Here is a 21,673-nt window from a genome sequence, read left to right on the forward strand (position 1 = left end):
GGACCTTGGGTAACAGTTAAGTATTAGAACAATGGTCCTTAAAAAAACAGGTATGGTCATCAGGATAAATATAGACTCCAATCAGTGCTATATTAAGAGTGTCCAGCCGGACAATCAATTTAATCAATCAAAAATTTCAAAACCAAAAGTATAAACACATCAATACAGTGGGACAAAATCCTGCATCCTATATAAACACATGACAAGTACACTTCAGGACAGCATATCCGGCAAGAAAGGGTAGCTTGTGGAATATTGAACACAATTTCTAACAAGCTTGAGGAAACAGTAAATACACTTTTTTTTAATCAGATTCGATTAATGTGCAAACTGTTTACATTAGTCGACGACGTTTTGATCCTATTTAAAAATAGTAGGATCATTATCAGGACAGTAAGGGTACAAGCCTGAATAATTAGAGATTGCCTCAATTAGGCTTGCAGAAGGTTAAGCCGCATACGCATTTGTTGGCGGTAGCCGAATTATTAGCATTTTCTGAGGATGAATAACCTGGTGTTAAAACTGTGAAATAACATGTTCCAAAGCAGCAAGTGGTGATGCACGTTATGTTGTTTGATCCAAGGCTCGATGGAAGGGATTACCAAGAGAAACATCAAGTGCCGAGGAGGGCAATATCTAGTGCCAAGGGGGGCAGCACAAGCCAGTGACAAAGACAACATCCAGGGTATTGAGGGCCAGACTTACCAAGGGCAACATCCGTGCCAAAGAGAACGGCCGCCACTGACAGAGGCGACCTCCACGGAATTGCTATTGCACAGGGGCTTGAGAGGTATCCAGAGGTGAATTGGGACTCCACTAGCACCAGGGTGAATGAGTGGGATGCTATGAAAGTGGTTCTTCGGGGGATTTGTTTGGCTACAGAGGTGGGGGTAAAAAGGGTGCTAGAGCGGGACCTCCACAAATATGAGGACCGCCTGGCAGTGCTGGAAAAAGACTTTTACACGGACAAAAAATGGCTACCGGAGTGGACGGCCGCACGCCAGCAGCTGGGGGACACGTGGGTCTCACTCAGCAAATTTAACAGAACGGCGAGTAGACGGCGGTGATATTCGGAGGGCGGTAAGGCTGCGCGGCTGCGCGGCTGCTGGCGCGTCTAATTCGGGTGGAAACCCAACCGCACCCGATTCTGGCACTAAAGAACGAGATGGGCCAGTTGGTGTATACTCAGCAGGTGATAAATAAGGTCTTTCAGTCCCATCTATGTAAAATTTACCTAGATTCCCAGTCTTCGGCGAACCCTGAGGGCATGGAAGCATTCCTGGAGGGGTTCAACTGCCCTGTGTAGACGCGAACGGTCAGGAGGAACTGGGAGGGCCCCTTCGGGAAGAGGAAATCCGAGCCGCAATAGCCCATCTGCAGACCGCAAAGGCCCCAGGGATGGACGGCTTGGCTGCTGAACTGTATAAGGAGTTTAAGGGGATTTTGGTCCCGAAACTCTTGGAAATTGCAACGGAGGCCTATGACTGCGGCTCGCTCCCAGATTCCATGCGGGCAGCGATGATAGTCATAATCCCCAAGCAGGGCAAGGACCCTCCTCTGCCCGGATCGTATAGGCCCATATCTATGCTGAACGTGGATTTGAAAATTATCAGTCAGGTGTTGGCCAGTAGGCTCCTCCCCTATCTTAGGCGACTGGTCCATGAGGACCAATCGGGTTTTATTCCGGGCAGGAATACGTTACGGAACATTCGTGGCCGGGCCCATGTCATGCAGGCCTTGGGGGGACGTGCCCAACAGAACACACTAGCATTTCTCGATATCGAACAAGCATTCAACTCAATCCAAAGGACATACCTCTGGAGGGTGCTTCTGAAAATGGGATTGGAGGAGGGGTTCGTAAAGTGGATGCAACTGCTTTACACCCGACCAGTGGCCAGGATCCGCACGGGGCGCTATGTGTCCGATGAAATACCGATAACGAAGAGGACGCGTCAGGGGTGCCCGCTCTCGCCCTTACTATTTGCCCTGGCGATAGAGCCGCTGGCATGTCATCTCCGTAGGGTATTGGAGCGTCAGGGCATTCGAGTGGGGGACATGGAGCACATGGTGTCCCTGTATGCGGACGACGCGATGATATATTTAAAACAGCCTACGCAGTCGCTGCCGACCTTGATGGCCGCTTTATCGTAGTGTGCGGCGGCTTCCGGTCTTGTGGTGAATAGCGCAAAATCTCAGCTTTATGCGATCGGGGAGGGGTCCGACTGGGAGGGGGTACAATGCCCCGAGATACGACTCCCGTGGGTGGACGATACACTTCGTTATCTGGATCGGACGGGACCCGTCCACCTTCTTCCAACACAATATGAGTAGGATAATCCTGGGTCTGAAGGGGAGTATCGCCTTTTGGAATACCCTTAAGCTTTCCCTGATGGGGAAGATCGTCTTAATCAAAATGGTGGTCCTCCCGCGCTGTCTATACACAATGCAAGGGTCCTTCTATGAGCTGCCGCACCTTGTCTTCTGAGACCTGGATTCCTTATTAGTTCTCCTGCTATGGAACGGGAAGCGGTGTAGGGTGATTCTAGAGGTCCTAAAGTGTAGATGGGGCGCTGGGGGTTTAGAAGTCCCGGACCTGGAACTTTATTATTTTGCATCACAATTACAACATGCTATCGCGTGGCTAGATACGGACCCCTCCTGGGAGAGGTCCCTGATGGCAGGTACTTATGGGAGTCGACAGTTGGGAGCGCTGCTCTGGCAGCCGGGAGGACGACGAGACCTAGGCCCTCCGCTGGCGTGGTTGGTGGCCTCGATATGGGACCGAGTAGTACGGCGCCTGATTCGAGACAGATCGTTCGCCCTGGACATGGATCTTTGGTTACTGCCACCCTTTGCCCAAATTGAACAGGTCATGTCCATGGACAAGTGGAAGGAGGGGGGCTGCCTGATGTTGGCGGACCTCTACCCAGACGGTAGATTCATTACCTATCTGGAGGCAGTGTCCTCCTTTGAGTTAGGTCCAGGACAATTCCTCCACTACGCTAAACTAGCGGCGACAGCGCAAGAGCTCTGGCCATCGTTTCCAGAGGCTCCGGAGCACACCTGCACTCTGGTTACTATGTTGGCGATGGCGGGGGGCCGTAAGTTTGTGACTCACTTAAACAGGGCATTGCGGGAGGACAAAAAGTTGCGGCACCTGGCAGTGGAGGACAAATGGGCACAGGCGTGTCCGCAGGAGATTACCCCCCAGGGAGTGGGAAAAATACACGAAAGTGTGAGGAAGGTATCAGTGAGCAACAGCTTTAAGCAGATCCAGTATAATATCATACATATCTCGCCCAAACGGATTCAGGCGTTCGATAGTGCCAGAGACTCCCACTGCCCAAGATGTCGTAGTGCACAAGCGGATTTTATACACATGGTCTGGGCGTGTCCCATACTCCAGTCGTACTGGGTTTTAGTTTTTGAGGTTCTGGCAAGGGTGACGGGGTGTATAGTGGACATGGACCCGCGCGCGTGCCTCCTGGGCTTGATACTTCGGGATCCCAAACGAAAAGTTAGCAGGCGATTCCTAATGTTGGGCCTGGTCACAGCCAGGCGTCGTATTGCAATCCACTGGTGGTCCCAACAGGGCCCGACGCTGCTGAAATGGAGGGCAGACCTCCGGGAATGGGCATTGGAGGAGGAAGGACACATGCGCACCACTAGGAGGGATGGCAAACTACCTGAGGTCCTGATGGATTGGGGGGTGATGTTCCAAGAGCTGGTGGGACGGGACACTCAAACGACACAGGGCAGCTCGGAGTCAGAGCTCATAGGGCGGAGGGAGGCTCCGGTTCCGGATGAAGGGGCACAGGGTGACCCACCTTAGGGGATACGTGACCCGGAACTTTATAGCTACTATCCTTTGATCTTTTTATGGACCTGGCAGCAGGGGGGGGGGGGGGGGGGAGTTCTCACACAGTTGTATGATGTTTCAAAGCACATGGAGACGCAATACAGGAATCCGAACAGTGATGGCGTCTGTGATAAATGGAAGTCTTCTTCAACATAAACTAAGCAGCGCCAGATATCAGAACATGACTTTACGTGAAAAGAAGGAGGACAGATAAGACTAAATGCTGCGTGGGGCTGTCTGCTTTTTGTAATGAGGAACCACTGAATGGGATATATTGGTGTTAGTTATGTCAGCCTATTGAAATGGATGTAGACAGCATGTACTGGGGATTATAAGTATTGTTGCCTCTGATGCGATTTGTTTAACTTGCAAAAGCAATAAAAACATTTATAAAAAAAAAAAAAGACCAACGCACAAGACCAATATCCAGTGCTTGGCTCGACCACATCCTAACTTCCAGCGCCATGGCTCCATATATATATTGCAGAACATTTGAGCTGATTATCTTACTTTGCATAATATTCTTTTCTCTCTGTCACCACAGCTATTTCTCCTCTTTCCTGTTTTATTTTTCTTTCTTTTTATTTTAACCAAACTTTATCAGGTTTGCAAAGATGTGTGGTACCAAAGGGTTAATCATTGGTAAGTCACTTACGACTGAATTTAGAGTTCGGCAGAAGGGTTACTCTGTCACAAATGTGATGGATATCCCGTCCGCCGTACTACTGGGGCATTATATCCAATTGCACTTGTAATACAGCGGCATCTGTGATGGATTAACCGATCCGGCGAACTCTGAATCTGGCCCTTAATGAAAAGACTTACAGAACTCCATTAAATAAATAAAGCTAACAAACAGGTGCGTACTCAGTAACGTTCTTTTTAGTGAATGCTCCAACAATGACGGTTGGCCCGATAAACATAGGAAGGCTGAAAGTGCAGACAAATAAGGTTGCATAGTGCCCACTGCAGGGCACTGGTAGACCAAAGACAAAATGAACAAAAGAACATCCGACAGCTTGACTTTTAAAGGATCAATATTGCAAATACAACACCAGAACATCCGACAGCTCGGCTTGTTAAGGATCAATCTTGCAGATACAACACCAGAACATCTGACAGCTCGGCTTGTAAAGGATCAATCTTGCAGATACAACAATAGAACATTCAACAGCTCAGCTTGTAAAGGATCAGTATTGCAGATACAGCACCAGAACATCCAACAGCTCGGCTTGTAAAGGATCAGTATTGCAGATACAACACCAGAACATCCAACAGCTCGGCTTGTAAAGGATCAGTATTGCAGATACAGCACCAGAACATCCAACAGCTCGGCTTGTAAAGGATCAGTATTGCAGATACAACACCAGAACATCCAACAGCTCGGCTTGTAAAGGATCAGTATTGCAGATACAATACCAGAAAATCTGACAGCTCGGCTTGTAAAGGATCAGTATTGCAGATACAACAACAGAACATCCGACAGCTCGGCTTGTAAAGGATCAGTATTGCAGATACAACACCAGAACATCCAACAGCTCGGCTTGTAAAGGATCAGTATTGCAGATACAATACCAGAAAATCTGACAGCTCGGCTTGTAAAGGATCAATCTTGCAGATACAACACCAGAACATCCAACAGCTCGGCTTGTAAAGGATCAGTATTGCAGATACAACACCAGAACATCCAACAGCTCGGCTTGTAAAGGATCAGTATTGCAGATACAATACCAGAAAATCTGACAGCTCGGCTTGTAAAGGATCAGTATTGCAGATACAATACCAGAAAATCTGACAGCTCGGCTTGTAAAGGATCAGTATTGCAGATACAACAACAGAACATCCGACAGCTCGGCTTGTAAAGGATCAGTATTGCAGATACAGCACCAGAACATCCAACAGCTCGGCTTGTAAAGGATCAGTATTGCAGATACAACACCAGAACATCCAACAGCTCGGCTTGTAAAGGATCAGTATTGCAGATACAACACCAGAACATCCAACAGCTCGGCTTGTAAAGGATCAGTATTGCAGATACAACACCAGAACATCCAACAGCTCGGCTTGTAAAGGATCAGTATTGCAGATACAACAACAGAACATCCGACAGCTCGGCTTGTAAAGGATCAGTATTGCAGATACAACACCAGAACATCCGACAGCTCGGCTTGTAAAGGATCAGTATTGCAGATACAACACCAGAACATCCAACAGCTCGGCTTGTAAAGGATCAGTATTGCAGATACAATACCAGAAAATCTGACAGCTCGGCTTGTAAAGGATCAGTATTGCAGATACAACAACAGAGCATCCGACAGCTCGGCTTGTAAAGGATCAGTATTGCAGATACAGCACCAGAACATCCAACAGCTCGGCTTGTAAAGGATCAGTACTGCAGATACAACACCAGAACATCCGACAGCTCGGCTTGTGTAGGATCAGTATTGCAGATACAACACCAGAACATCCGACAGCGCGGCTTGTAAAGGATCAGTATTGCAGATACAACACCAGAACATCCAACAGCTCGGCTTGTAAAGGATCAGTATTGCAGATACAACACCAGAACATCTGACAGCTCGTCTTGTAAAGGATCAATCTTGCAGATACAACAACAGAACATTCAACAGCTCGGCTTGTAAAGGATCAATCTTGCAGGTACAACACCAGAACACCCGACAGCTCGGCTTGTAAAGGATCAGTATTGCAGATACAACAACAGAACATCCGACAGCTCGGCTTGTGAATGATCAGTATTGCAGATACAACACCAGAACATCCGACAGCTCGGCTTGTAAAGGATCAATCTTGCAGATACAACACCAGAACATCCAACTGCTCGGCTTGTAAAGGATCAATCTTGCAGGTACAACACCAGAACATCCAACAGCTCGGCTTGTAAAGGATCAATCTTGCAGATACAACACCAGAACATCCAACAGCTCGGCTTGTAAAGGATCAGTATTGCAGATACAATACCAGAAAATCTGACAGCTCGGCTTGTAAAGGATCAATCTTGCAGATACAACACCAGAACATCCACCAGCTCGGCTTGTAAAGGATCAGTACTGCAGATACAACACCAGAACATCCAACAGCTCGGCTTGTAAAGGATCAGTATTGCAGATACAACACCAGAACATCTGACAGCTCGGCTTGTAAAGGATCAATCTTGCAGATACAACACCAGAACATCCAACAGCTCGGCTTGTAAAGGATCAGTATTGCAGATACAACACCAGAACATCCGACAGCTCGGCTTGTAAAGGATCAGTATTGCAGATACAACACCAGAACATCCGACAGCGCGGCTTGTAAAGGATCAGTATTGCAGATACAACAACAGAACATCCGACAGCTCGGCTTGTAAAGGATCAGTATTGCAGATACAACACCAGAACATCCAACAGCTCGGCTTGTAAAGGATCAGTATTGCAGATACAACACCAGAACATCCGACAGCTCGGCTTGTGTAGGATCAGTATTGCAGATACAACAACAGAACATCCGACAGCTCGGCTTGTGTAGGATCAGTATTGCAGATACAACACCAGAACATCCGACAGCGCGGCTTGTAAAGGATCAGTATTGCAGATACAACACCAGAACATCCAACAGCTCGGCTTGTAAAGGATCAGTATTGCAGATACAGCACCAGAACATCCAACAGCTCGGCTTGTAAAGGATCAGTATTGCAGATACAACACCAGAACATCCAACAGCTCGGCTTGTAAAGGATCAGTATTGCAGATACAATACCAGAAAATCTGACAGCTCGGCTTGTAAAGGATCAGTATTGCAGATACAATACCAGAAAATCTGACAGCTCGGCTTGTAAAGGATCAGTATTGCAGATACAATACCAGAAAATCTGACAGCTCGGCTTGTAAAGGATCAGTATTGCAGATACAACAACAGAACATCCGACAGCTCGGCTTGTAAAGGATCAGTATTGCAGATACAGCACCAGAACATCCAACAGCTCGGCTTGTAAAGGATCAGTATTGCAGATACAACACCAGAACATCCAACAGCTCGGCTTGTAAAGGATCAGTATTGCAGATACAACAACAGAACATCCGACAGCTCGGCTTGTAAAGGATCAGTATTGCAGATACAACACCAGAACATCCAACAGCTTGGCTTGTAAAGGATCAGTATTGCAGATACAACACCAGAACATCCGACAGCTCGGCTTGTAAAGGATCAGTATTGCAGATACAACACCAGAACATCCAACAGCTCGGCTTGTAAAGGATCAGTATTGCAGATACAATACCAGAAAATCTGACAGCTCGGCTTGTAAAGGATCAGTATTGCAGATACAACAACAGAACATCCGACAGCTCGGCTTGTAAAGGATCAGTATTGCAGATACAGCACCAGAACATCCAACAGCTCGGCTTGTAAAGGATCAGTATTGCAGATACAACACCAGAACATCCAACAGCTCGGCTTGTAAAGGATCAGTATTGCAGATACAACAACAGAACATCCGACAGCTCGGCTTGTAAAGGATCAATCTTGCAGATACAACACCAGAACAACAGACAGCTTGGCTTGTAAAGGATCAGTATTGCAGATACAACACCAGAACATCCAACAGCTCGGCTTGTAAAGGATCAGTATTGCAGATACAACACCAGAACATCCAACAGCTTGGCTTGTAAAGGATCAGTATTGCAGATACAACACCAGAACATCCGACAGCTCGGCTTGTAAAGGATCAGTATTGCAGATACAACACCAGAACATCCAACAGCTCGGCTTGTAAAGGATCAGTATTGCAGATACAATACCAGAAAATCTGACAGCTCGGCTTGTAAAGGATCAGTATTGCAGATACAACAACAGAACATCCGACAGCTCGGCTTGTAAAGGATCAGTATTGCAGATACAGCACCAGAACATCCAACAGCTCGGCTTGTAAAGGATCAGTACTGCAGATACAACACCAGAACATCCGACAGCTCGGCTTGTGTAGGATCAGTATTGCAGATACAACACCAGAACATCCGACAGCTCGGCTTGTAAAGGATCAGTATTGCAGATACAGCACCAGAACATCCGACAGCGCGGCTTGTAAAGGATCAGTATTGCAGATACAACACCAGAACATCCAACAGCTCGGCTTGTAAAGGATCAGTATTGCAGATACAACACCAGAACATCTGACAGCTCGTCTTGTAAAGGATCAATCTTGCAGATACAACAACAGAACATTCAACAGCTCGGCTTGTAAAGGATCAATCTTGCAGGTACAACACCAGAACACCCGACAGCTCGGCTTGTAAAGGATCAGTATTGCAGATACAACAACAGAACATCCGACAGCTCGGCTTGTGAATGATCAGTATTGCAGATACAACACCAGAACATCCGACAGCTCGGCTTGTAAAGGATCAATCTTGCAGATACAACACCAGAACATCCAACTGCTCGGCTTGTAAAGGATCAATCTTGCAGGTACAACACCAGAACATCCAACAGCTCGGCTTGTAAAGGATCAGTATTGCAGATACAACACCAGAACATCTGACAGCTCGGCTTGTAAAGGATCAATCTGGCAGGTACAACACCAGAACATCCAACAGCTCGGCTTGTAAAGGATCAGTATTGCAGATACAATACCAGAAAATCTGACAGCTCGGCTTGTAAAGGATCAATCTTGCAGATACAACACCAGAACATCCACCAGCTCGGCTTGTAAAGGATCAGTACTGCAGATACAACACCAGAACATCCAACAGCTCGGCTTGTAAAGGATCAGTATTGCAGATACAACACCAGAACATCTGACAGCTCGGCTTGTAAAGGATCAATCTTGCAGATACAACACCAGAACATCCGACAGCTCGGCTTGTAAAGGATCAGTATTGCAGATACAACACCAGAACATCCGACAGCGCGGCTTGTAAAGGATCAGTATTGCAGATACAACAACAGAACATCCGACAGCTCGGCTTGTAAAGGATCAGTATTGCAGATACAACACCAGAACATCCAACAGCTCGGCTTGTAAAGGATCAGTATTGCAGATACAACACCAGAACATCCGACAGCTCGGCTTGTGTAGGATCAGTATTGCAGATACAACAACAGAACATCCGACAGCTCGGCTTGTAAAGGATCAGTATTGCAGATACAACACCAGAACATCCAACAGCTCGGCTTGTAAAGGATCAGTATTGCAGATACAACAACAGAACATCCAACAGCTTGGCTTGTAAAGGATCAGTATTGCAGATACAACACCAGAACATCCAACAGCTCGGCTTGTAAAGGATCAGTATTGCAGATACAACACCAGAACATCCAACAGCTCGGCTTGTAAAGGATCAGTATTGCAGATACAACACCAGAACATCCGACAGCTCGGCTTGTGTAGGATCAGTATTGCAGATACAACACCAGAACATCTGACAGCTCGGCTTGTAAAGGATCAATCTTGCAGATACAACAACAGAACATCCGACAGCTCGGCTTGTAAAGGATCAGTATTGCAGATACAACACCAGAACATCTGACAGCTCGGCTTGTAAAGGATCAGTATTGCAGATACAACACCAGAACATCCGACAGCTCGGCTTGTAAAGGGTCAGTATTGCAGACACAACACCAGAACATCCGACAGCTCGGCTTGTGTAGGATCAGTATTGCAGATACAACAACAGAACATCCGACAGCTCGGCTTGTAAAGGATCAGTATTGCAGATACAACACCAGAACATCTGACAGCTCGGCTTGTAAAGGATCAATCTTGCAGATACAACACCAGAACATCCGACAGCTTGGCTTGTAAAGGATCAGTATTGCAGATACAACACCAGAAAATCCAACAGCTCGGCTTGTAAAGGATCAGTATTGCAGATACAACAACAGAACATCCGACAGCTCGGCTTGTAAAGGATCAGTATTGCAGATACAACACCAGAACATCCGACAGCTCGGCTTGTAAAGGATCAATCTTGCAGATACAACACCAGAACATCCAACAGCTCGGCTTGTAAAGGATCAGTATTGCAGATACAACAACAGAACATCCGACAGCTCGGCTTGTAAAGGATCAGTATTGCAGATACAACACCAGAACATCTGACAGCTCGGCTTGTAAAGGATCAGTATTGCAGATACAACACCAGAACATCCGACAGCTCGGCTTGTAAAGGGTCAGTATTGCAGACACAACACCAGAACATCCGACAGCTCGGCTTGTGTAGGATCAGTATTGCAGATACAACAACAGAACATCCGACAGCTCGGCTTGTAAAGGGTCAGTATTGCAGACACAACACCAGAACATCCGACAGCTCGGCTTGTGTAGGATCAGTATTGCAGATACAACAACAGAACATCCGACAGCTCGGCTTGTAAAGGATCAGTATTGCAGATACAACACCAGAACATCCGACAGCTCGGCTTGTAAAGGGTCAGTATTGCAGATACAACACCAGAACATCTGACAGCTCGGCTTGTAAAGGATCAGTATTGCAGATACAACAACAGAACATCCGACAGCACGTCTTGTAAAGGATCAGTATTGCATATACAACAACAGAATATCCAACAGCTCGGCTTGTAAAGGATCAGTATTGCAGATACAACACCAGAACATCCGACAGCTCGGCTTGTAAAGGATCCATCTGGCAGATACAACAACAGTACATCCGACTGTAGCGTTCTAATCTAGGACCCTGATCGATACTGTGACCTTATGCCCCTATACGGCTATAAATCCATTTATTCCCTATATTGGCATAACTGATCAAATGCAATATTCAGAAACTCGTCTCTGGCCTCACACGAACAGAGCCACATTTCAGAATCGCTTTCTCTGCCACTTCCTTTGCAGCCAATTAGTGCAATGACATAGCAGAAGTTACTATCTAAGATTCCTAGATTAACACTCTGAGTTCTTCAACAAGATAAAAACTCAGCAACCTGGGAAAGCCCCGCTTGCTATGTTTTGATTAGTAATTGAACTCTAATGAGCACTGATAGACGATCACTTCCTAGTGACCTCTTTATTGACGTCTTATGTCCAAAAACGTACGTCAAACAAGGCACCTTTCAGGTATAAATATTACCAACGTTGCCTTAAGCAAACGTTAGCTGCCTCAATGCCATCGCTGCTGACGAAGCTGCTGTTATGCTGATGATACCATAGCTGCTATCGCTACTGCTATCGCTGCTAACGAGCAAACGATGGTGTGGTGAACTTAGGAGCTGAACAGCCGTCCCCCTGCAAAGAGCCCAGCAGATGCAAGCTACCCGCGGACGCTGCCCCTCCTCCTCTTCCTCGACGCGCTGAGAGAGACGCTGTCTTTTCTCCTGCAGAGAAATCCAGCTCCGGCGTTTCCAGGCTACCCTTGCGGGTAACTGGGATATCAACCCCCTGAAGGAGATACCAGACCTCCATCATTCTATTCCAGAGGTATGGTGTTGACTAAACCCTTAGAGAGAATTCTTGAAGCAAACCTTGGCAAAACCAACTTAACTTAAAGCTACTTACTTACTCCCCTCCTAAGTATTAGGCTTAGGTCAGGTACACTGGGGTAGGCGTAGTTAGAAGCACCAGTTGAGTATTTTAGCCTAATGTATATATGAATGTATATATGTTTTATTCATTTTAAACCATTGTATGGCTAAGAAACCATATCAATGCTTTTACAGTATTATTTCGCAATACTCATCTTACTGTACGTACTTTTTATAATAACAAGTCTTGCAATTGTGGCAAATCATTTCTCTTGTACGAGAAGAAAGACTGTTCAATAAATGTTACCCTTTATTGACAACGCCCGTCTCTCTATTCTCTACATATTGTGAAAGTAAACTGCACAACCACTGACTGAGTAAAATAACTGTCTATTGTTTCACACGACCCTAGAGATTGACTCTTATCTGAGGAGCAAAGTTGTCATGTTGCACGGTTGTTGGAAAACTGAATCCCTTCTTGTCTGTACCAAGGAAGCTGATCACTTCCTATTCAGAGAAGAACGTTTCCAGTGACCTCTGAGCTAGTTGGTAACAAACCCAATTAAGTTTAGCATAGTCAGTGGAGGCCTGGAAGATCCGCACGTCTACGTCGATACTACTGTTTATGTTATTCCAATGTGCAGGGCCTATTGGGAAAATAGGAACTACAATACATGGCGCCCAAACGTTTGGTAAGGCGATAAACTAACGCAAGACGTTAGAGTAACTCAGTCGTGCATTTTTCACACAGACCCCTTTCTCCCGTAAATACTCCAATAGACGTCTGGAGTGGGTGAAAGGTTAAAATCCGCCCGAACTCAGTAGGAAGAGATTCCTATGTAAAGCTCTGGTTTATTCAACGTTGAAGGATACAGTGTTCCAAAATATTGTGCACCTAATCTTTGTCTCCTTGGAGACCTGCTCTGCAAACCTTGCATTTATACAATGCCAGGAGAAAACGGAACCACTGGGGCCGCAGCAGATGCGACACAGCAGGGTCCCAACATTACTACTGAACCGGGTGCAATAATCATCCCGGCACATTTAAGAAAATCTATAACGTTAAAACTTAAAGAAAATGGACTGCCCACACAAGGTGGCACAGTCGTCTTCGTGATAGAGGCACACGAATATCGGCAGACAGAGGTATTCTATTCATGGATAAAATTTCCAGCGGCAAACGCCGCAACACACAAGTTCCACTACTATGTAGTAGGAGTTCCACCGGATGAATACGCTCCTTTCGAGGAGATTGAAATCCCACTAAAATACCAAGAACATTTACTTTGGTTTAAAGGCGCCCTAAAACATAATGATCATATTACCAGGCTCGGTCCACTAGGTAGACCAGGAGCAACGTGGCCGGTTCTAGCCAGCTAAACACCACATCCGGACATTGAAAAAAATGTCAAAAGAAGAGCTGTTAGTACAGCTAAAAACACTTATAAAAATACATAGGCAATTAGTCCAATATGTAATGCGGACTGCAACAGTCCAACCAGCTGTTAATGTACCACAGCTGACCCCCCATCAGGGGAACACTAATAAAATTACACCACAGAACATACAGTCATGTCTTGGTAAAACACCCGTAAAACGGGAACAAATTCCTTTCTGGTTAGCGCAAAAACTCACTCAAATAGAGGCAGTATTTCCGAATACTACCCCTATCGAGAAACACAGAATCTTGACCATCTGCCTTCCTATGGGAATCGCACCACATGTGGAGGACTGTGACACTTGGGGTACAGTCTTTGCTTCCATTTACACAAAAACACATGGTGTTCCGTCTATGGCGGTAATACCTATGTACTAAGACAGATTCAAAATGAATACGGTCCAGAACCTGCTTTAACTCTTGGTATGAAATTACTGAAAGACTTCAAGCAGGTCTCGGCTATATTATTAGCCAATATAAAGGGAGAAGCAGCATGTAATGTAAAAATGTAATGTAAAAAGGATTTATAGAGCGCAACATACACCGGACGGTTTCTTGGCGCTGTTCACTAAATCTGGAGGAGACAGAGGAGGGAGGGGGAGGTAGCTTATGTGTAAGCACAGCGGAAGAGGTGAGTTTTTAAGAGAGACCTAAAGTGAAGGTAGGAGGAGGAGAGTCTGAGTTCCAGTGGGAGAGAGTTCCAGAATGAGGGGGCCAAAAAAGAGAATCTGAGGCCACCGTGCTTTTTGCGCCTAAACCTGGGCGTCTGAAGGAGAGCATGGTGGGAAGATCGGAGGGGTCTAGAAGGGGCGTACGGGAGCAGGAGCGACGAGATGAAGAAGGGGCCAATGCCGGCCAGGGATTTGTGGGTCAAACAGCCTAGTTTGAATTTACAACGCTCTGATACAGGAAGCCAATGAAGGGCTTTAAGTAGAGGACGAACGTGATGATGTTTTGGTTGGTGGTAAATCAGGCGGGCTGCCTGATTCTGTATCAGCTGTAATCTTTTGATTTGGTATTGTGGGATACCTGCGTACAAGGCGTTGGCATAGTCAACCCGAGAGATGACTAATGCCAGCAACATCAGGGTGAGCGCTTCGGTGGTCAGAAAATGGGCTATTTTACGAATTTTTCTGAGCTGGTGGAAGCAGGAAGACACTGTAGCACTGACCTGAGGTTGCATGGAAAGATCTTGAGAGATATAGACCCCCAAGCTTTTTACCTTGTCAGCAGGGCAAGGGGAGGGACCAAGGGCAGGGGGCCAGAAGGTGGAGTTCCAGGGGTTGGATGGGCCTCCGACGAGAACAAGCTCCGTCTTGTCGGGGTTGAGTTTGAGATGGTGAGTGCCCATCCAATTGCTGATATGACAGAGGGTAGACTGGAAATCCTGAGCCGCATCCTGCGAGGAGTCAAGATTGAAAATGAGCTGAATGTCATCTGCATAGTTAAATGCAGTGACGTTCCTTCCCCGGAGGGAGCGGATCAGGGGGGTAAGGTACAAATTAAAAAGAAGTGGGGACAGAGACGAACCCTGTGGCACACCGCAGGTGAGTTTCATCCTGTCAGCCGAAAAATGGGAGAGTCGGACAGATTGGTGGCGGTTCGTCAGGAATGAGCGGACCCAATCAAGGACCGTCCCTCCGATACCAGCCTCTTTGACACGGTCGACCAAGATGGTATGGTCGACCGTGTCGAAGGCCGCCGACAGATCCAAAAGAATCAAGGCTTGGTGGGTGTTAGAATCGGCGCCTCTACAGAGTTCCTCCATTACAGAGAGAATGACCGCCTCTGTTGAATGGGCAGGTCTGAACCCGGCCTGCTGGGGGTCCAAGAAGTTGGAGTCCTCAATGAAAGAACTGAGGATACTAGTCACATACGTCTCGAGCACTTTGCTTAGGTAGGGAAGTAGGGAGATGGGACGGAAGTTGCCCATAACCGTAGGGTCAGCAGTGGGTTTCTTTAGAATGGGAACTACCTCCGCGTTCTTAAACTGGCTAGGGACCTCACCGCGCAGAAGAGAACTGTTCAGGAGGGCCAGAGGGGGGGTGGGGCAGGCTGAGAAAGCAGCCCGGAGAATCGCGGGAGGGCAGCAATCTGTGGGGGAGCCGGAGGAAACTTTGTTAAGCAAGGCAATGAAGACATCTTCTAATAGGGGAGGGAACTGAGTCAGAGAGTGAGGGTTGGTGAAGGGAGCAGCCTCAGTGAGGGGAGTAGTCGGGGGTGTGGAGGAGATACTTATTTTGATTTTGCTAATTTTTTCTACGAAGAAGCAGTTGAGGGAATCACAGAGTGCCTGAGATGGAAGGGGTTTGATGGTCACCCTATCTGGATGTGAGAGTTCTTCTACAATGGCAAAGATGTCTTTAGATTTTTGCGCAGAGTTGAGGATTTTGGTGGAAAAATAGGTGGTTTTGGCGGCTGAGATTGCTTGTTTATATTCTCCCAGTAATTTTAGAAAAGGAGGTTTTTCTAAGGGATCATAGCTTCTACGCCAGCGACGCTCGGCTTGGCGGAGACCAAGTTTTAAAGATTTAAGGTTGTCAGAGAACCAGCGATGTGCGTCGTGAGGGCGCTTGGTTCTAATTAGCTTGAGGGGGGCGACCTTGTCACTGGCGGATTCTAGCCATTTGACGAGTGCAGCTGCTTGAGAGTCGATAGGACCAGAGCTGGGCAGAACTGAGGATGTTAAGGAGGTAAAAAATAAGTCAAGGTCTGCTTTGTTCCAGTTTCTGGCCAAGAGGCTAGTGCCTCGGCTACGAGGGGGCGGAGGAGGGACCAGGAGGAGGAAGGAAATTAGGTGATGGTCAGACCAGTGACAGGGTGTGATCGTGAGTGACTTGATGTCAAGATTATAGGTCCACACCTGGTCTAGGATATGGCCCTTGGAGTGAGTGGGTGAGTGAACGTGTTGAAGACCATTGAGCCCAGTTAATAAGTCAGTAAAAGCAAGGGATTGCGGGCTTTCGTGGGCATCTGACGGCCAGTAGTTGAAATCACCCAGGACCAAGAGTTTAGAGTTATTAATTGTAAGCTGGGAAAGCAAGTCACCAAAGTGAAAAGAAAAATTAGGCATGGATTAAGGGGGACGGTATACCAAGACACAGATTAGGGGGGATACAGAGGAATCAAATCTAATAGCCAGGCAGTCCACCTGGGGAATAGTGAGTAAAGAGAGGGAAGTGAACCTGAGGGGAAGTTTGATGATGGCAGCTACGCCGCCTCCTGGTTTGTCAGCAGGCCGATTGACTTGGAGTATGTAATACCCCGGAGGAATGGCGGCCAGGATGTCGGGGGACGAGTCCTCATTCAGCCAGGTCTCGGTTAGGAGAAGAACGTCAGGTCGGTCTGAGTCCAGGAGGTGGAAGATGTCGAGTTGGTGACTGACTAGTGATCGAGTATTAAGATAAATGATTGCTAATTCCATGTTAGCGGATGTCTGAGCGGGCAGGGGATTGGGAAGTGGGAGAGAGACTATGGGTTCAGAGGTGAGGGAAGACGGGATAGTCTGAATCTCAGAAAAGGTGCTACGGGCTTGATAAATACCTAGATGACGCAGGCGTGAAGAGCTGGTAGTGTCCAATGGCCGGAGTGAGTGTAGAGCAGTTAAGTCCCCGGGAGCGTAAGAGGTGATGAGTTGGGCAGAATGACATGGCCCGGGCCCCGGTCGGCCGCGGACGGGCGCAGACGGGCTTGCCTTAGGCGCCCCTTCGGCGCGCAAACGGCGCGCCCGCTGCGCTCGTCCGCTGCGCTTCCGGTATGGACACATCCTGTATGCTGTTGGAAAGGCGGAGTTGGGAAGGGGCGTGGCCTAAGTGAGTGGGCGTGGCCTGTGCACCGCGAGGAAGGCGGCAGTTCTGATCAAGCCCAGCCTCGCTCGTTGCAGCGCTAAATCCGCTGTTCAGGGGTCATGAGTGGCAGGCAGGTGAACAAAGGTTAAAAGTATTTCAATCAATTCGGTTTTTAAAAGAGCAAGAAAAACGTGGCTCCCGGCTGTGCCTCAGGAGATTTAATGATTCCAGCAGCGCTGGTTCTCGGCGCTTTAAGAACGCTGGCGAAAAAGGGGCGTGGCCTAAGTGAGTGGGCGTGGCCTGTGTACCGCAAGGAAGGCGGCAGTTCTGATCAAGCCCAGCCTCGCTCGTTGCAGCGCTAAATCCGCTGTTCAGGGGTCATGAGTGGCAGGCAGGTGAACAAAGGTTAAAAGTATTTCAATCAATTCTGTTTTTAAAAGAGCAAGAAAAACGTGGCTCCCGGCTGTGCCTCAGGAGATTTAATGATCTGTGGCGATCCGCCAGAAGTTGAAGGAAACAGATATAACAGATCAGCCAATTGAGCTTGCCAGAATCATAGAAAAATGCTATGAAGAATTAGGTAGAGACAGCTTGGGTGGGAAGCCAGTAAAGCCCCAACTGCTCGAAAATCCTGAAAAATTATTTATTAAAAATAATTCAAATACTCCTAAAAAGAGCTGGGATGGAAATAAACAATCCACTCCCAAGGAAAAAGTTTTCCAGTCCAGAGGAAGGTCTCCTCGGCGGAGGGAAAGAACTCCGACTCGAGAACACCAGGCTCCCCAGAGGGAGCCCTCTGAGAAACGATAAAACCTTAGAAATAGGGATAATTTGAAAAAACCTGATAGATATCAAAGTATTGATACGCGTCCCTCTCGATCTTTTTCGCAGAAATCGGAAAGAAGAGGACGGTCAGACCCAGGAGAGCACGCCAAGTCCAAAGACAAGGAACCTGCTCAGAGTAAAAAATCTCAATTTCCAAAAAAGAAGGTAGCCTGTATTAGAGAAATCAACCATGCCGAGAATACTGAGGACACAGTTGAACAAGCATTTGCAATGCAATAGGTCTCGCATTTGAGAGAGTTTAAGTTATTGGCTTTGTAAATGACAATGCCTTTTATTTATGTTTTAAAAACCAATACATAAATAAAAGGCACTGTCATTTAAAATGCCAATAGCTCAAACTCTCACAACTGCGAGACCTATTGCATTGCAAATGCTTGTTTAGCAGGGAGGTGTGTCTGAAGGGAGTTGATTGTGCAGGGATGTTTGCCAAACTATAGGTTTGTTTACACGTGGAGTTTTTGTTCAAGTGTTCACGTGGAAATCTATTGGCAAGAACTTGAGCCTGTATAGAGTTATATAAGCAGTGAACTGTGACTTCATGGGGATGCAGCCGCATGGAGCTGTGCCCACAAACAATTGTGCCTGCAGGACACTGAATGCGCAGAGCAAGCACTTTGTTTAGTCGCCAAAGAACACTTCGTATAATCACAGATAGCTGTGTTGTGTCATCGAATAATAGTTTCCAAAGATATATGCACCAACTTGCCTAAAAAGTAGAGGCCCACAACGCTTAAATTCTGCACACAAAAAATGCCTCTCCATTAGGGCTTAGATTGTACAAGGGTTAATAAATGTAAAGAGCTGCGCCAGCATCTGAACTGTCTATCATAACTCATACTTGTCTGAGATCACATATTTTTCTTAACTCTAAGTACAGTGATTTAATATGCATGATAAATAATGGGCACAAAAGATGAAGGCTGCATGTTTGATTGAGACAGGTCAAAAAACACGAGAGCCCACTCAGTTGTGGCCAGCTGCTAAAAGAGAAAGTGCATTCAAAACAACCCTGTATGCACCCCACACGTGCAGGAGCTCTCTTCATACCTACCCGGTTACGTTCTGCTCACAAGGTGGTACTTCGGGGACCCGGAGCCTCTGCTCCTCCGCAGTCGGTTCTGGGGTCAGAGATATCTGCAGGCTGTTCGCCACATCCAGGACAGACTCAACAGTGTGCGCTTTTTTATTACCCAAGAGTGACAAGTGCGGCTCCATTTCTTCAAGCTGCACGAGAAGGGTTTGCTTGTTCCAGAGGTGACAAAGCCGAGGAATGCAGCAGCACGCCCAGCCTTCGACTACTCATATTTTTAAGAAAACGAACTTTAAGGTTTTCAAAGGTCACTTCCTTCCAAAAAGAAGGCTTAATCACTCTCGTGTGATAGCATTTCTCTGTCCAACCCATTCCTGGTCACGCCTTTTCCTCGGGCACAGGCACAGCACATAAACAATGCCACTTCAGAAAGGAACACTAGTCTAGCAAGCAAAATAAATTGACGGAACTAGTTAAGTGAATTTGGGGGCGACTCGACTCACGAAGGCTGATTGCAGAAATAGTCTTGCACATGCGGTGGAAACGGGAAATACAGTAAGAGAGCAACAAGTCCTGTGGATTCATGTCAGACTCAGCAGTACCTCCCCGTGGCGCCCAAAAGCGGAGACTGACCTGCCGAAGGCATAATGGCTAGCGCCATTCAACACAACCGACACAGCAGACTTGGGAAACCAGAATGGCAACGCGGCGCCAGAGCCCATATGTGCACTTAACGCAATCATCGTAAAGACAAACACGTGACTTCCCGAAGGCCTCACTTAACATGCGCTGCACTGACTGAAATGTTCCAGAGACCGCGAAAAGCCATGCCGGCAGCCCTATGTTACTAACCAAACATGTGACAAAAGGGTGGGGTCACAGCTGAGACTGCTCTTTTACCCAGTACAGTGCCAGTCAAGTCACTGTGTCACATGAACCGTCTGCTCAAGGGCATGGCAACTGTGGTTGTTCGGCAAAAGAATAAAATAGGGTTATTTTCGCCATTAATAAAAATCATGCTTGAATAATGTAGCACACATTTCTGAAACTAGTTTACATTTTATTACCACATCCTGCAAAACAACAATCTTCAAAACCGATTATGCTGCATAAAAAACACCAGCTTCTGGGTCAAGGCGCCATTTTTAAAAGAGTTGTTCTGTTCTATAAGTAAACGAGAAACAGCCCTCCCTTATGAACATTACAAGTGAACAAATTACAAAAGCAAATGCTACATTACATGAGGCAAAAGTGATCATCGTGAGACAACAAAATACAAGAGGAGCGAACGGTGCATTACAGGAGGAGACGAGAGAACAATCACCGCCGCAGCCCGGAGGAAAACACCGGAAGCAGATGTCCGGCCCGCCGCCTGGTTGTGGGCGGGGCCGGAAAGAGGTGTGTCCACTCCTACTGCCTCGCGGAAGCTTTGCCTCAGCCTGTTGTGACCGGAGATGCCGTGCAGAAGATGGAGCCCCCGCTGGAGAAGGAGAGACCGGCCCGCCGCCGAGCACCAGCCGACCCGGTGAGTGCTTGCGAGGCAGGAGATGGGAGCCGACCCGGTGAGTGCTTGCGAGGCAGGAGATGGGCACAGCGCCGTGAAGGGAGGGGGAGGGGGAGGGGGGGAGCGTGTGTGTATGCAGTGTGTGTATGAAGTGTGTGTGTGCAGTGTGTGTGTGTCTGCGCGCGTGTGTGTATGCGGGGGTGGGTTCTCTATATGTATGGGTGCGTGCATGGGCGCTTGTGTGTCTCTGTGTATGCGCATGCGTGTGTGTGGTGCCGTGCGCGCCCTCGCGGAGGAATCTGAGACGGCGACGCTCGTGCGTGAGCTCCGTCTCAGATTCCTTCTAAAACGCCAACAAAAGATGTCTCGCAGACAGCAGGCTTACGCCTGCTTTTTACGTCTGCGAGACCTAAAAACGGGGAGTGGGCACAGACAATGTTAGACAGTGCAGCAGAAATCAGTATAGCCCGCAAGATCTTGATGAGTCATCTGAAGACAGTGGACACAAATGAATACATTCAGGTTGAAACTGCCGACACCAGACTTAGCGAGCCCCATAAGATATACGAAATAACATTGCGTATAGAGGGTGATAAGACTAGGAAAATAAAGGGTCTATTTTGGGATAAACTCTCAAAAGGCTATGATATTCTGTTAGCTGAAAAAGATTGGCCCCCAGAGTTTGTCAGGGAGTGCCCTCGTGGCGAAAAAATGATTATGCCTGCCTTCT

The 21,673-nt window shown here is 47.3% G+C and overlaps 1 protein-coding gene across 2 annotated transcripts in view; it reads right to left on the minus strand.

The window, feature by feature from the left end:
* The window catches only part of PDXK (pyridoxal kinase), a 384,182-nt gene that overhangs the window by 59,229 nt on the left and 303,280 nt on the right, over positions 1 to 21,673 (minus strand). The gene's annotated exons all lie outside the window — the stretch shown is intronic.

The sequence above is a fragment of the Lissotriton vulgaris genome, chromosome 8 (genome assembly GCF_964263255.1).
Source record: "Lissotriton vulgaris chromosome 8, aLisVul1.2, whole genome shotgun sequence".
NCBI classification, from domain to species: Eukaryota; Metazoa; Chordata; class Amphibia; order Caudata; family Salamandridae; genus Lissotriton; species Lissotriton vulgaris.